Genomic DNA, 17,125 nt, shown 5'->3' with positions numbered 1-17,125 from the left:
AGGATAGCTATCACACTCTAATATCTTTTTGTTACATCCTACAATCTAGGGGAACATGTTTGAAAAGGAATGATGTACCTGAGGTTTGCTATTTTTCTCCCCTCCTTTTGCTGTCTAAGGTTTTTCATTTAAATTACATGGCCTTCTGTTTTCAACACATAAATATTAATATATTATGTGTACATTATGCAAGTATATAAATATTGCACATACATGGCTGTCTACATCATATGTGCATTGCATATATATTAAATATATGTAATATATATGAGTGCAAACATATATATGCATATGTATATATACGCGTATATACATATATGTTTTACACACACACCACACATCTTACACAAATCTTATTTTAAATCACATAAATGTGAATTAAGTCCATACATCACAAACAATGGAATCTAAGTTCATTTTTACAGTTTTAATTTCCCCAATATTTACTACATTTATTTTTATATAATAAGAGTAGTTAGTCATCAATACACTAATAAACGTCATATAATGGCCTTTAAATTACTGAAATTCCATCTGATTAACAATGTTTTTTTCATTTTTATGACTGAATAGTATCTCATAGTGCATATGTATTGCATTTTCTTTATTCTTCCATCCGTTTATGAACACTCAGAGTTTTTCCATTTCTTGGCTATTGTGAATAGCATTGCAGTAAGCATGGGGATGCAGATGTACCCTCAGTATATTAATTTCATATCCTTTGGATAAATGCTCAATAGTAGGATTGCTGGATAATATTATAGTTCTATGTTTAGCTTTTTGAGAAACCTCCAGATTATTTTCCATAATGGCTGTACTAATTTAAATTCTCAAGCACAGTGTACAAAAGTTCCTTTTCTCTGAATCTTCACTAGCATTTATTTTTTATTTTTGATAGTAGCCTTTCTAACTAGGACAAGAGGATATTTCATTGTGGTTTTAATGTTCATTTCCCTGATGGCTAGTGATGCTGAACATTTTTTTCTCCCTATTTTTTTTACTTCAACTTTTATTTTATGTTCGGGGGAACATGTGCAGGATGTGTAGGTTTGCTATATGGGTAAATGTGTGCCATGGTGGTTTGCAGCACAGATTATCCCATCACCTAAGTATTAAGTCCAGTATTTATTAGCTATCCTTCCTGATGCTCTTCCTCTTCACCACCTACCTCTGACAGGTCCCAGTGTGTGTTGTTCCCCACCATGTGTCCAAGTGATCTCATCATTCAGTTCCCACTTACAAGTGAGAACATGTGGTATTTGGTTTTCTGTCCCTGTGTTAGTTTGCTGAGAATAATGGCCTCCAACCCCATTCATGTCCCTGCAAAGGATATGATCTCGTTTCTTTTTATGGCTGCGTAGTATTTCATGGTGTATGTGTACCAAATTTTCTTTATCCAGTCTATAATTGATGGGCATTTGGGTTGATTCCATGACTTAGCTATTGTGAGTAGTGCTGCAACGAATGTACACATCCATGTATCTTCATAATAGAATGAGGTATATTATTTTGGGTATATATCCAGTAATGGGATTGCTGGGTCAGATGGTATTTCTGCCTCTAAGTCTTTGAGGAATTGCCACACTGTTTACCACAATGGATGAACTAATTGGTACTCCCACCAATAGTGTAAAGCATTTTTTTCTTCACAAACACTCCAGCATCTGTTTTTTTTTTGTTTGTTTCTTTTGTTTTTTGTTTTTTGTTTTGTTTGTTTTTATTATTTAGTAATTGCCATTCTGACTGGCATAAGATGGTATCTCATTGTGGTTTTGATCTGCATTTCTCTAATGACCAATGATGTTGAGAATTTTTTCATGTTTATTGGGCACATTTATGTCTTCTGGGAAGTGTCTGTTCATGTCTTTTGCCCATTTTTTAAGGTTTTCTCTTTTTTTTCTTGTAAATTTCTTTAGTTCTTATAGACTCTGGATATTACACCTTTGTCAGATGGATAGATTGCAAAAATTTTCTGCCATTCTATAGGTTGTCTGTTCTCTCTGATGAAAAAATAAAGGGTGATAGTTTCTTTTGTCGTGCAGAAGGTCTTTAGCTTAATTAGATTCCATTTGTGAATTTTTGCTTTTGTTGCAATTGCATTTTCGTCATGAAATCTTTGCGCATGTCTATGTCCTGAATGGTATTGCCTAGCTTTCTTCTAGGGCGTTTATAGTTTTGGGTTTTACATTTAAGTCTTTAATCCATCTTGTGTTAATTTTTGCATATGGTATAAGGAAAGGGTACAGATTCAATTTTCTGCATATTGCCAGCCAGTTCTCCCAGTACTAATATCTAGAATCTATAGAAAACTTAAACCAACAAGAGAAAAGATATAAGTCCATTACAAAATGGGCAAAGTACATGAACAGACACTTCTCAAAAGAAGACATACAGGTGGCCAATACCATATGTACAAATATTTCACATAGCTAATCGTCAGACAATGCAAATCAAAACCACAGTGGGATACCATTTCACACCAGCCAGAATAGCTATTATTATGAAGTCAAAAAACAACACTGCAAATAAAAGGGAATGCTTATACACTGCTGATGGAAATGTAAAATAGTTGAGCTGCTGGCGAAACAGTCTGGAGATTTCCCAAAGAACTTAAAAAAGGGCTACTGTTCAAACCAACAATCCCATTGCTGAGTATATATACTCGAAAGAAAATACAGCATTCTGCCAAAAACAAGTGCACTAATATGTTCATCAATGCACTATTCACACTAGCAAAGACATAGCATCAAACCAGGTGCCCATCAATAATAGAATGGATAAACATACACACCATACAACACTATGCAGCCATGAAAAAAGAATGATATTATGACCTTTGCAGCAACATGGATGGAGCTGGTGGCCATAATACTGAGAAAATTAACGCAGGAATAGAAAACCAAATACCACGTGTTCTCACATATAATTGGGAGATAAGTATTGAGCTCACATGGACATAAATATGGGAACAATAGACACTGTGGACTATTAGAATGTGGAGGGAGGAGAGTGGTTTTAAAAACTACCTATTGGGTATTATGCTTAATACTAGGGTGAAGGATCCATTTTCCAAACCTCAGCACCATTCAATATTCTCATGTAACTAATCTGTGTAGATACGTCTTGTAAGTAACAATAAAAGTTAAATTTTTAGAAAATAATAAATAAAAAATTAGTATTAATCATAAAAAAACTAATTAAAATACTTCTATAAGTTGAAATCACAGCCAGAAATTTATCTTTAAATCAATTCAGGAATATCCATTGCCAACAATAGATGGTATTTCAATGACTATATTCCAGAAATTTCTCCTCCTATAAGTAGCTTTACTTTAGCTATATCAATTGCATGAAAACGCATTTTGAAATATCGTTTTTATGTTCACGTTTTCTAAAGGACCAGGCAGTTAAAAGAAGAAAGTATAATGCCAATTGTGTTAGATAAACTCTTTAATATGTTTTATTATTATATTATGGACAAAAATTTTTTTTAAAATGCAACATAAATATTTTCCATATTTTTTGTTCTGTCAAGATAAAATGTAGAGTGTCATTTTACCATTGTATGTAAAGAATTGGACTAGGTAGATAAAACACTCTTCTCAGAATAATAGGCAAGTGTTAAAGTGATACTTAATACATTTGCTCTAAGAGTGTTCTATTAATATTTAAACATAACTCAAGATTTTAGAAGCCAGTGGTTTCCAAATTAGGCAGTAGCCCCAAGCAGAGTTGTGAATAGGTTTCATAAGGTATCAGGGTTTGATGATTCCTTTAAAGGCTTCTAGTAAAAGTGCTTACACAATGTTTGGATTTCTTCTACTAGATCCCTGCCAAGTGGTTGCAGTCTATGCCCCAAATCCTGTAGTGGCAGAGAACTCACCATCTCTTGAGGCAGCACCTTCCCATCAAGACTATTACAGAGTTCATCTTTTTGAACCCAAATTTATCTTCATGTAATCATGTAATTTTTTTTTTTTTTTTTTTTTTTTGAGATGGGGTCTTGCTCTGTCCCCAGACTGGAGTCCATTGGCGCGATCTTGGCTCACTGCAAGCTCCGCCTCCCGGGTTCATGCCATTCTCCTGCCTCAGCCTCCCGCATAGCTGGGACTACAGGCGCCTGCCACCACGCCTGGCTAATTTTTTGTATTTTTAGTAGCGATTGGGTTTCACCGTGTTAGACAGGATGGTCTTGATCTCCTTACCTCGTGATCCTTCCACCTCGGCCTCCCAAAGTGCTGGGATTACAGGCGTGAGGCACCGTGCCCGGCCATCTTCATGTAATTTTTAGTAACTGTATCTTGTTGGACCACAAAAAACAATTTCACTTGTGTTTCTATTATGCAATTGTAAACAACATATTGACTTACGTTTCTTTGCTTTTCTGTCTACTCATTGTTTTGTGAAGTACTGGAAGACTTGATCCTCAGTTTAGTAATCTTTGTATCCCTAGCACTTAATATGAAGCCAGACACACAGTGGATATACAGAATAAAAGATGCTTGAATAAATGAATTACATCTGAAATGTAAGCTTATTCAAAAAGCATTTTGCCAGAAAAGTGATATTGAGAATTGTGAGAAATCCTAAAAGACTTAGTGAGGCGTGAATTGAGGGACTGCTATTGAGAATCATCATCAACAATGCCAAACCTCTTCCTGACATTGAATCCAAAGCAAGGTCTGGAAGCCAGAAGATGTTTTATATGATCACTTGGGACAGTGATTATATCCAAACAGGAAAGAATGTTCTTGGGTTGGTGGGTGTTCAAAGAGAAGTAGTAATCAGGAGTACAATGCTCTGATACTATTTTGTTTTTTAAGATTCACTGAGAAATTATAATATCAAAATTTAATGAGATTTTGTATCTTTCTTCTTGTGAATGCAGAATTAATTCCAAAATGTGTCAAAAAACTTTTTAATATTTTTTTTTTTTTGTATTTTGACTGTATGAATGCTTATATCCTGCCTGTGATAATACTATAGTTTTACAATGTGTCACCACTAGAATAAAGTGAGTGAAGAGTGCATGGGATCTCTCCGTACTATTCCTTCAAATTCTCATGTGAATCTGCCGGGCGCAGTGGCTCATGCCTGTAATCCCAGCACTTTGGGAGGCTGAGGTGGGTGGATCACGAGGTCAGGCGATTAAGACCATCCTGGTTAACATGGTGAAAATACAAAAAAAAATACAAAAAAAAAAGTAGCCAGGCGTGGCGGCAGGTGCCTGTAGTCCTAGCTATTGGGAGGCTGAGGCAGGAGAATGGCCTGAACCCGGGAGGTGGAGCTTGCAGTGAGCCAAGATGGCACCACTGCACTCCAGCCTGGGCGACAAAGCAAGACTTCGTCTCAAAAAAAAAAAAAAAAATTCACGTGAATCTAAAATTATCTCAAAATTAAATGTTTATTTTTAAACATATATATACATATATAAAACATATATAAAGCATGTTTTAACATGTTTAAAACATATTTTATATAAAAACATATAAACATATAAAACATATATAAAATATATATAAACACAATAAGAAAGATCAAAACTATAACAACCACGAAATCAATTCACTGCATGACATACCTAGAATTTTAAAAAATCTGTGTAGACATGGTCCCCAAGAAGTGGACCAAGCATCATAACACAGCTTTTTACTTGTTACTGCCACTATTGTTTACAAACTGCCTGTTATACCCACTGGCAGAAGAGGACAAGCTTCTATGATATCCAGTTCTCCAAACTAGTAGTTATCATCCACTATATCATCACACCTTGACAAGCAGTGAAGAACTGAGAGAAAGGGGGTGAATTAGAGCACAGCATTACATGTGCCCCATGCCTCGACCATATCTCAGTCTGTTATCTCGGCCATTTATGACTATGTCTCACTCACAAGAATGAGTTGCACATTGAACACTGTCCTATGTGTGAGTCTCAGCCTCAACACTGTCATGACTGATTCAGATACACATATGCTTTTCACCATCAACAAAATGGTTTGTAATTTAAGAATTTGAGCAAACATGACACTGGCTTTATTACTTACACATACATGTTGTCAAATATCTCTGCCATTAAATAACATTCTATTATTTCTTTAGGCATGGCTTATTTCATAAGGAATTGAAGAAATTTTAATGAACTTGGATGTCTGGTTCAAGAGAAGAGTATGAATAATTTTGTTTACTTTCTTCCATTAAAGTAAATAAATAAACAAATAAGTAAATATCTTCTTGTATCAACAGAAAATATTATCAGCAGGAAAAAATCCTGAAACACAACTGATATTGGAAATAGATGCAAACAGTAGATTTCTGGAACTAGATAATATATAATATCATCATACTAATGGTTAAAAGGGTATTTGGAATTACAAGGAAGGAAAGAAAGAAAGCAGTTCTTTCCATAAGGGAACTAGAGAAAGAGCTGTATTTAAAGTATAAAGTCATTCTAAAATTGGCATTTAGAGTGAGTAGGTCCACCGCCTGCTTGCCTATTCCTCTACCCATGCATTTTTAAATGAAGTTTGTAAGACTGTTTTTCTTCCAGTTTTCCAGTGTGCCTCCAATTTGAGGAAAGATTTCGAAATGAAAAGACAAGAGTTGTCTATAGCAATGGCATATTACTTTATTCACAAATTAGGAGGGGTAGGGTGAATTAAAAAAGAATCATATCTAGGCATACTTTGGTTAAATTTTAGACAATCAAAATACAGCTTAGGTCCTAATAGATTACAGAGAGGAAAATGCAGAACCAGGTTCTTCATCAACAACACTATGTGCAAATAATAATAATAATAGAAAATATTGCTCAAAGTTCTGAGGAACAAAAGTATTTTCTTCAACCTATAATTGTATACCATGACAAATTGAGAATGCATTTTTAGACATAAAATGTCTCAGAATTTTTCAGAAATATGTTAAGGAATTACTCCAGGATTTCAGAGGTAAAGTATATTGTGGATTTGCTGAGCCATTTTTAAAGAAACTACTCCGGCAACATAATATAAGAATACACAAAAGGGGAGTCTTAGGAAAATGCTTAAAACTATGGTACTAACTATATAGATGTATATATACATATATGACTGTGTGTATATATATCTGGGTGTATTTTTACATATAATTATATATACACATAAACAAATTTGTGGTGACAGATGTATAACAGAGCCACAAGGAAATTATCTTAAATTAGAAGAGGAATTTGGAAGAATACATGAAAAATAGCTTCAGGAAGAACATGTATTGAACATCAAACACAGTGTTTCTAGTTAAAACAGGAAGCTAGTTATATAGTGTGGTTTGGTTTGGCTGTGTCCCTACCCAAACCTCATCTTGAATTGCAGCTCCCATAATTCCCACATGTTGGGGGAACCTGGTGGGAGACAATTGGATCATGGGGGATGTTTTCCCCACACTGTTCTCATGGTAGTAAGTCTCAAGAAATCTGATGGTTTTATCAGGGGAAGCCCTTTTCGCTTGGTTCAAATTCTCTCTCTTGTCTGCCACCATGTAATATGTGCATTTTGTCTTCTGCCATGATTGTGAGGCCTCCCCAGCCACGTGGAACTGTGAGTCCACTAAACCTCTTTTCCTTTATAAATTATCCAATCTCAGGTATGTCTTTATCAGCAGTGTGAGAGTGGAGTAATACATAGAGTTTGTGCAATAATAATAAATAGAAGAAATAGAATTGGAAACTCCAAAAAATAGAAAGGTCATGATATAATCAATATTAAAATTAAATAAAATCTTCTATAATTTAAAAATAGTCACAGAACTTAAGAAAAAATAATATATTGTTTAAATCTTAGAATGCTCTCCATGATTTGATTCAAAGTTGATAGATTGTAACACAGATGATTAACTATCTTCATATTACTTTTTTGACCTATTACTTTCATGTGTGTTTATTTGCTATTATCACAATAATACTATATGCGTGTTACAAAAATTAAAGATTATAGAACAGTTGATTGTGTTATGATGAATATTCTAATTACTATTGCTACAAAAGTAATTACTGCAAAACTTAGAGGCTTAAAAGAAGCACTTCATATGATTTTGAGTGTATTAATTAGAATTTGTTTAAAGTTTCATTCTATTTTTAAATTATCTATTTTTTCCCTCTAGATTAACTTGTTGTTTATCTTTCTTTGTCATGCTAGTGACATTCCCCATATATCAAGTGAATCTAATAATATAATCACTGTTATAAAAGAAAGAAAAGAAAAATAGTGGGTGCGGGTTCCCTCTGCTATTAGATGAATAGTACTACCTTGACTGGCCTCTCTATTGAGAACAAACTCTGAGTCACATGCAAGTTTTGTGAAATGGCAGCATTCAGGTTACAGTGCATGGTCCTAAATGTGTCATAAGGCCAGGAAAGGCTGCCCTTGTTCTGAGGTATTCACAGCAATACTAGCATTATTTCTATAGAAAATTACTAAGTTTTTAAAATTTCACATAAAGGACATAGAGATTTTGTCAGATAATAAACCTCTTATTAGCCCACTCTGAAGAGGAGAGTTTAGGATGTCCAAGAAACATAGTTACATTACATAGAACTTCAAGTAACCTTTCTCAGTCCCACTCTCAGTTGTCCCTGCTGATGTCAGGACAAATAGTATTAAATAACTAAATTGTTTCCTTCTGCTATTGCAGGCACATTTTGAGACTTTCTATGCTATCACATGTATTCTGTTTCCTCTAACAAAAATAAGTAAAAAAATTTTGCTGTCAATGACTACTCCTCCCATTATTTAATTATTATGGGGCCATCCATGTCTTCCTAATCTATTTATCTCCAATGATGAGCAGAGTTAATTATGTTGTGTCATAATAAAAGTGACTGTAGGGGAAACTAAATATGCCATGCGTGTGTTTGTTGAGGATGTGGGATGGGTGTGTGTGCACATGCAAACTCAAAGAATTGAAAAGGAAGGAAAAGAGTTGGGTATGTGTAGAAATGTACTAAGTTCCTCATAGATTTATTTATGAGAGGAAAAAAACAATACCAAATGGATAAATCAAAAATTAGAGGTAAAAGCTTTAGAGACAAAAATAAATACAAAAAAATTAGAAGTGAAAAAACTATTTTTTTAATTATTATTATACTTTAAGTTTTGGGATACATGTGCAGAACATGCAGGTTTGTTACATAGGTATACATGTGCCATGGTGGTTTACTGCAACCATTAACCTGTCATCTACATTAGATTCTCCTTACGCTATCCCTCCCCTATCCTCCCATCCCCCGACAGGCCCCAGTGTGTGATTTTCCCCTCCCTGCGTCCATGTGTTCTCATTGTTCAACTCCCACTTATGTGTGAGAACATGCAGTGTTTGGTTTTCTGTTCCTGTGTTGGTATGCTGAGGATGATGGCTTCCAGTTTCACCCATGCCCCTGGAAAGGACATAATCTCATTATTTTTTATGGCTGCATGGTGTTCCATGGTGTGTATGTGCCATATTTTCTTTATCCAGTCTATCATGGATGGGCATTTAGGTTGCTTCCAAGTCTTTGATATTGTGAGCACTGCTGCAATAAACATACGTGTGCATGTGTCTTCATAGTAGAATGATGTATAAACTTTTGGATATATACCCAGTAATGGGATTGCTGGGTCAAATGGTATTTCTAGTTCTAGATCCTTGAGGAATCACCACACTGTCTTCCACAATGGTTGAACTAATTTATCCTCCCACTTACAGTGCAAAAGCATTTGTATTTCTCCATATCCTCTCCAGCATCTGTTGTTTCCTGACTTTTTAAAGATCACCATTCTGACTGGCCTGAGTTGGTATCTCATTGTGGTTTTGATTTGCATTTCTCTAATGACCAGTGATGATGAGCTTTTTTTCATATGTTTGTTGACAGCATAAATATCTTCTTTTGAGAAGATTGTTCATATCTTTCACTCATTTTTTAATGGGATTGTTTGTTCTTTTAAATTTGTTTAAGGTCCTTGCAGATTCTGGATATTAGCCCTTTGTCCGAAGGTTAGATTGCAAAAAATTTCTACATTCTGTAGGTTGCCTCTTCATTCTGATGAAGTTTCTTTTTCTGTGCAGAAGCTCTTTAGTTTAATTAGATCTTATTTGTCAATTTTGGCTTTTGTTGCCATTGCTTTTGGTGTTTTAGCAATAAAATATTTGCCCATGCCGATGTCCTGAATGGTATTGCCTAGATTTTCTTCTAGAGTTTTTATGGTTTTTAAGTCTTTAATCCATCTTGAGTTAATTTTTGCATAAGATGTAAGGAAGGGGTCCAGTTTCTGTTTTCTGCATATGGCTAGCCAGTTTTCACAATAGCATTTATTAAATAGGGAATCCTTTCCCCATTGCTTGTTTTTGTCAGGTTTGTCATAGATCAGATGGTTGTAGATGGGTGGCATTATTTCTGAGGCCTCTGTTCTGTTCCATTGTTCTGTGTATCTGTTTTGGTAGCAGTACCATGCTGTTTTAATTACTGTTGCCTTGTAGTATAGTTTGAGGTTAGGTAATGTGATTCCTCCAGCTTTGTTCTTTTTGCTTAAAATTGTTTTGCCTGTATGGGCTCTTTTTTTTGGTTCCATATTAATTTAAAAGTAGATTTTTCTAATTATGTGAAGACAGTCATTGGTAGCTTGATGGGGATAGCATTGAATCTATAAGTTACTTTGGCCAGTATGGCCATTTTCACAACTTTAATTCTATCTATCCATGAGCATGGAACATTTTTTCATGTGTTTGTGTCCTTTCTTATTCCCTTGAGCAGTTGTTTGTGGTTCTCCTTGAAGGGGTTCTTCACATCCTTTGTAAGTTATATTCTTAGGTATTTGAGTCTCTTTGTAGCAATTGCGTATGGGAGTTCACTCATAATTTGGTTCTCTGTTTCTCTATTATTGGTGTATAGGAATGCTTGTGATTTTTCACATTGATTTTGTATCCTGACACTTTGCTGAATTTGTTTACCAGCTTAAGGAGATTTTGTACTGGGATGACAGGGTTTTCTAAATATACAATCATATCATCTGCAAACAGACAACTTGACTTCTTCTCTTCCTATTTGAATATCCTTTATTTCTTTCACTTGCCCCATTGCCCTGGCCAAAACTTCCAATACTGTGTTGAATAGGAGTGGTGAGAAAGGTATCCTTGTCTTGTGTAGGTTTTCAATGGGAATGCTTTCCGCTTTTGCTCATTGAGTATAATATCGGCTCTGGGTTTGTCATAAATATCTCTTATTATTTTGAGATACGTTCCATCAATACCTAGTTTATTGAGAGTCTTTAGCATGAAGGGATGTTGAATTTTTTCAAAGGCCTTTTCTGTGTCTATTGATATAATCATGTGGTTTTTGTCATTGGTTATGTGATGGATTACATTCATTGATTCGTGTATGCTGAATCAGCCTTGCATCCCAGGGATAAAGCCAACCTGATTGTGGTGGATAAGATTTTTGATGTGCTGCTGGATTCAGTTTGCCAGTACTTTATTGAAGACTTTCGCATTGATGTTCATCAGCAATATTGGCCAGAAATTTTCCTCTTTTTGTTGTGTCTCTGCCAAGTTTTGGTATCAGGATGATGCTGGCCTTATAAAATGAGTTAGGGAGGATTCCCTCTTTTTCTATTGTTTGGAATGGTTTCAGAAGGAATGGTACCAGCTCCTCTTTGTACCTCTGGTAGAATCACCAGAGGTGTACATAGTAAGTACATAAAATTCACTCTGGTGAATTTTTCTGGCCCTGGGCTTTTATTTGGTTGGTGGAGTATTAATTACTGCCTCAATTTCAGAACTTGTTATTGGTCTATTTAGAGATTCTACTTCTTCCTGTTTTAGTCTTTGGAAGGTGTATGAGTCCAGTAATTTATCCATTTCTTCTAGATTTTCTGGTTTACTTGAGTAGAGATATTTATAGTATTCTCTGATGGTAATTTGTCTTTCTGTGGGATCGGTGATGATATCCCCTGTATCATTTTTTATTGTGCCTATTTGATTAGTTTCTCTTTTTTACTTTATTAATCTAGCTAGCTGTCTATTTCGTTAATCTTTTCAGAAAACCAGCTCCTGGATTCACTGATTTTTTTTTTTTTAAATGGTTTTTTGTGTCCCTGTTTCATTCAATTCTGTTCGAAATGACTATCGAGTGAGAGTGGTTTCAGGCTGAGGACAGAGGCAAGATGGAGAGATCTGGAGACTTTTATTACATTTTAAATTATTTTAAAATTTAATTTTTTACATTTAAACTTTCTTTGCTATATTCTTCAAGTATGTATGTTTCCATTTATAACCGAAGAAGATAAAATAAGACAGTGCCTATCTAGTCCTATCTGGGGCATAAGGAACCTCAGCTATCAGACATTTAACATTTCATCTCATTATAATGCCTTTCCTAGCGAGGTGATAGATATAGTTAGCTGTGGCTGATGGATTTAAGTTTTTCAATCTCAGCTGCAAATATAATTGTTATTTGAAATGTGTTAATAATTTGTCTTAGTAATATCAAACACTTTATATATTTAACTTTTTCTGTTGTGACTCCAAACATAGTAAGAAATCTTCTGACTTATTATCCTTACTATGTACAAAATGGATCTGCCTGCCCATGGAAAGAAATGTGATCAACATGTGGGTTTTAAGAATCAAAAATTTGGTAAAAATAAATTGACAAATGAATAAATGTATCTAATGTATCCGTAAAAATATTGATGTTTTTGTCCTTCTTTACCATCTAAGAAACATACACTGAGACTTAAAATATATAGATAGAAAATAGAACCTAATTAGTATTTATCATCTCATTGTTAGATTTCAGATTCAAATATTATCATTCCAGTGTAGACTGTATTTCATTTAAAATTAAGACAAACTAATTTTGTTTGATTATGTATTCATGTGTCAGTTTCATGCCATATTACAAAGTGTGTTATATCATGTCTCATAAACTTACTTTATTTTATATAATATAGTCTCATCATAAAAATATTAAAAATACTCTCTCACTGCGTACCTTACAACCCTTGGTTCATATTTTAGATTAATTTCTAAATAACTGCTCTTATAACTATGTAAGTTATAAAAAGAAACTTTATAATCTTAATGAGGAATATTTTACCAATGATACTGCTGGAATTAAATATTACAATTTTTAATTTTTTTATTTTAGCACAAAAATGTACTGTAATATGATATTTTAGTATAAAACATGTTAAGCTAATATAATTAACTTACTTTCATGAAAAATATTTCAAAATATACCTTCAAAATACATAGGTAATTGAATAGTGAAGTAGTGATTTTATCTATATCACCATAGATGTATTTTGGTGTGCTAAAAATGTTTAGCAAATTCTGGTTATTTTATAATCTTTCTACTTCCAGATCAAATATAGTTCTTAAGGCATAAAAATTACATTATAATTTAAAAATTCTTTTAAAATAAGAACAATGTTATCCAAGTAAAAACAAAGTCTAAGCAAATCAAATTTAATATTGACATCTAACATAATTTTAAGATTGCTTTGACTTATCCTTTTCTGATGGTTGAAAACTGTGGTGATGCTATATATCTTAAAATTATTTATTAATTAATAAATGTATTATTTATTTATTTATAATTTATGTTTTTTCTTTTATTATACAGACCACAGTTCATCCTTTTTTTTTGTTGTTGCTGTTTTCTTTTGGAAACCTCAGTATTTCATTTTTAAAAAAGAAAATATTCATGCTGCTTGGTTGCATGGGTTGTGCTTGTACTGGCCTCTTCTGGAACCCAATGGACAAAAAGAGTTAACAGGTACGTTCGGGGCTTTCCCCTAGCCCCAGGGATGTCTGAAAATTTTAATCCCCATTAAATCTTCCCTGAAAAAAATAACTCGATAATTTAATGAGCATTCATATTCCAGGACCACATAAATGAAAATATTTCAGGCATTATAATATACAGGAACAAGTAAATATTTCTTATTATCAAGATAATTTATCAAGTACAGAGGAAAAAAAGTGTTGGTGAACTATATGGAAGCTGGACATGTCCCCCTGAAGAGGTTACATATTTACATGAAGAAGTAAAAGTTAAGGAGCTGGTGGCTTCTCTCATTTGATGTAGTCTGCACAAGCTCAGTATGTCCAAAGTCACACTGATCGGGATACATTAGCATCTATGCCTGGGAACCACAAGACCTCTGCTCTACTGTGGCTGAAATCTATGTATATGTGGTGCTCATTGAAGGCTACTGTGTTTCACCCATTTAATTTTTAACCTAAACTCAAAAACTGCTGTTGGTCAGGTAGAGGGGAGATTTTACCAAGCAGTTTTCCTTCATAGTTTGTTCGTTCTAAACCTAGAATAACACAATATGCATTTGGGCCAAACTAAACCAAACAAAACAAAACAATAAACCACATCACACATTTTGAAAATTATATTAAAATATCAAATTGTTTTGTATGTTACTTGTAGGCATTTAATTGCTAGACTCCAATAAATTTTTTTTAGATGGGAAAAATTTAAGTTAAATCTACGTTTAGGTAAGACTCAAGTCCATTGTAAGAGATCTAAAATACGTAAAGAGTTTTGCTTATTAAAGTTAGCATTCTTGAAAAACTTTGGTCAAAGATTATTTTATATAATGTTAGTTTGCAGACTGCACATCCTCCTATGCCTTTACAAAGTAATCAAAGTTCACATGTTCAGTAAGCTAGCTGTTGTGGCACCAAAAATATGAGAATTTATGAAAAGAAAAAGTCATCAGATATAATTGGCAGAACTGTTAAACATACAGCTCATATGCCTTAATGAAATTGCATATTTTAAATGCCTATCTTTTGTTTTAATCTATATATTTTGATGCATTATATGGTTCTTAAATTCTTAGTCACTGATCTATATATCAAATAATCTTTATGAAAACTCATATAAGTATAAGAGATTCAACTATATATTTAATATTTATATGATTTACTTTGCATTGAAAAGACATTTAAAAGTAGAACAAATTTACTGCTAAGTTCACATAGCATAAATACAAGAAATTTAGCTAAAGGGATTTTTAGATCAATGCATTTGGTAAAGTGACTTAATTAAACACACACACACACACACACACACACACAAGAACATGCAGTTGAAGTTCAAGTTTTTGAAAGATAAAATTCAAAATACTTATTCAGCAAATATTTCAAGTAGAATTTTCAAAATTAGATTGTTAGCTCCACAGAATTTAATTTTCCTACCTTCCTCTAATTACTTCAAATGTTTAAAGCCATATATTTAGGAACAGATGCTGTATTGAGTTATATGCTCTTGTGCCTGTACCAAACAAGAATTATAAAGATATATAATAGAATTTTCATTTTCTAGGTAATTATGCTGCCGGGGCCACGAGACAAGCATTTTACTTTGTTAAGTTCATTCACACGGAGGAAAAACAGTTTTGAAAAATGAAAATGGAAGTACTTACTTTGTAAGGATAATTACTTTATTCTAGAAATAATATTCACAAAAGCATAGCTTTTATAAGGCCACAATAGTTGTTTTTCGGATTTACAGAAATCCCATAAAACCCACATTAGATAGTCAATAAAGAACACTCCTGGGTTTAATCAATATCTGAAATTATCTTTAATTACACTTTATGCTCTAGGTTTGCCTTTTTCTTCTATGCATACTTTAAATAAGGGCCATTTGAGGGAATTTAGTTTTTCTGTATCTATCTTGGTAGCCTTGTTAATGGAAGTCATTCTTTAGTTTCAGAGTGAAGTGAGCAAGCAGGCTCCTATCAGGCATTGAGAGCCAGCGGTTGATGTTCAGGAATTTTGTGAGCACACTGGTAGTTTAAAATTGCAAATAGTATATTTGTACCATGTGTATTGGCAAGTATAATAAATTGATTTTTCATTTGCTTCTTTGCTTTCCTTTTTCTTTTCTGAAGAAACAGTTACTAATTGTTCACCAGCACAGTACTGGTGTGTTGTTCCCAATAATCACATGTGTGAGAAATTTTTATGCTGGCTGTGATTATAAATGGAGTGATTAGTGAATTTCTTTGTGAATTAATCATTTTTTGCTCATCAAATTCTACCCCTTCTTCTGTACTTTCTTCACTTTGCATAAGGCCAACTTCTACATTCCAAATACTATTTTTTATAAAGCTATCAGACACATCTCCCTAGAATGACACTTTCAGCATAATTTCTCTGCTGTCTTACCTGATGCTTTTGTTCAGTTGAGGTCTGGGTGCTAAAACCTTCTCTTCAATTTTCTGTTTCTTTGCATACCATTCTTTGCTCCAGCCAACTGGTTCAGTTTGCTAATGCCATTCTTTTTTTGTTTTGTTTTGTTTTTTTCTATAACATTACCCTTTTCCTTACTTAGATATCTCTTTATGTTTTCTGAAATATTTGACTCCTACCCATTTATCAACAGTCAAACTAGTTTTTGTTTCATTGGCAGAAAAAGATAAGAGAATATCACAAAATTACCACATTACAAATTTATTTTTCGGCCTAGTAGTTGACCAAATGTTATGAGTAAAGCATATATGATTTGAGAGGTACTTGTTAGGATAAAGAATACACAATATTAAACGTGAAATGATGTTCTGGTGACCATGAAAATGCACTTCTCAGACATCCTGCTACAGGAAATACAGGTGACCTGATAGGGGAGGAAAAAGATTGTGCACTATAGGAGCTGCAAGAATTGGCTACATTTAGTAACGGAAGCCAGGAGAGTATCCTGGGATTGGATTTTTAGGGTGTTATATTGATAGGAAATGAAGTTAGAACTTAAGAGTAGTTAGACCAGACATCCATTTAGGGATGCTTTCTCATGACATGGGATTGTACATTCTGGAAATAACTCCAGGTGCAGTGGCTCTATCTTAGAAATCTAAAAATAAATAAATAAATTAAATTAAATTAAATTAAAATAAATAAATAAATAAATAAAGATGATGAATACTGAGCAAAATAAAAATGCCTGAATTTCCCTGGAAGATGGTACAGGACAGAGTAAGAGGAAGGGATTACACTGTAATAGATTTTTTGTGTGGTGCCAGAAGACACACCAGGGATTATGTTGCATGGGATGACCAAGAGGACGTGCCACTCCCAAAGCCATTAGAAATGTGCTGGC

Source organism: Trachypithecus francoisi, unplaced genomic scaffold, assembly GCF_009764315.1.
Source record: "Trachypithecus francoisi isolate TF-2019V2 unplaced genomic scaffold, Tfra_2.0 Lachesis_group15, whole genome shotgun sequence".
In the NCBI taxonomy this organism is placed as follows: Eukaryota; Metazoa; Chordata; class Mammalia; order Primates; family Cercopithecidae; genus Trachypithecus; species Trachypithecus francoisi.
Note: the sequence above shows the minus strand (reverse complement) of the source record.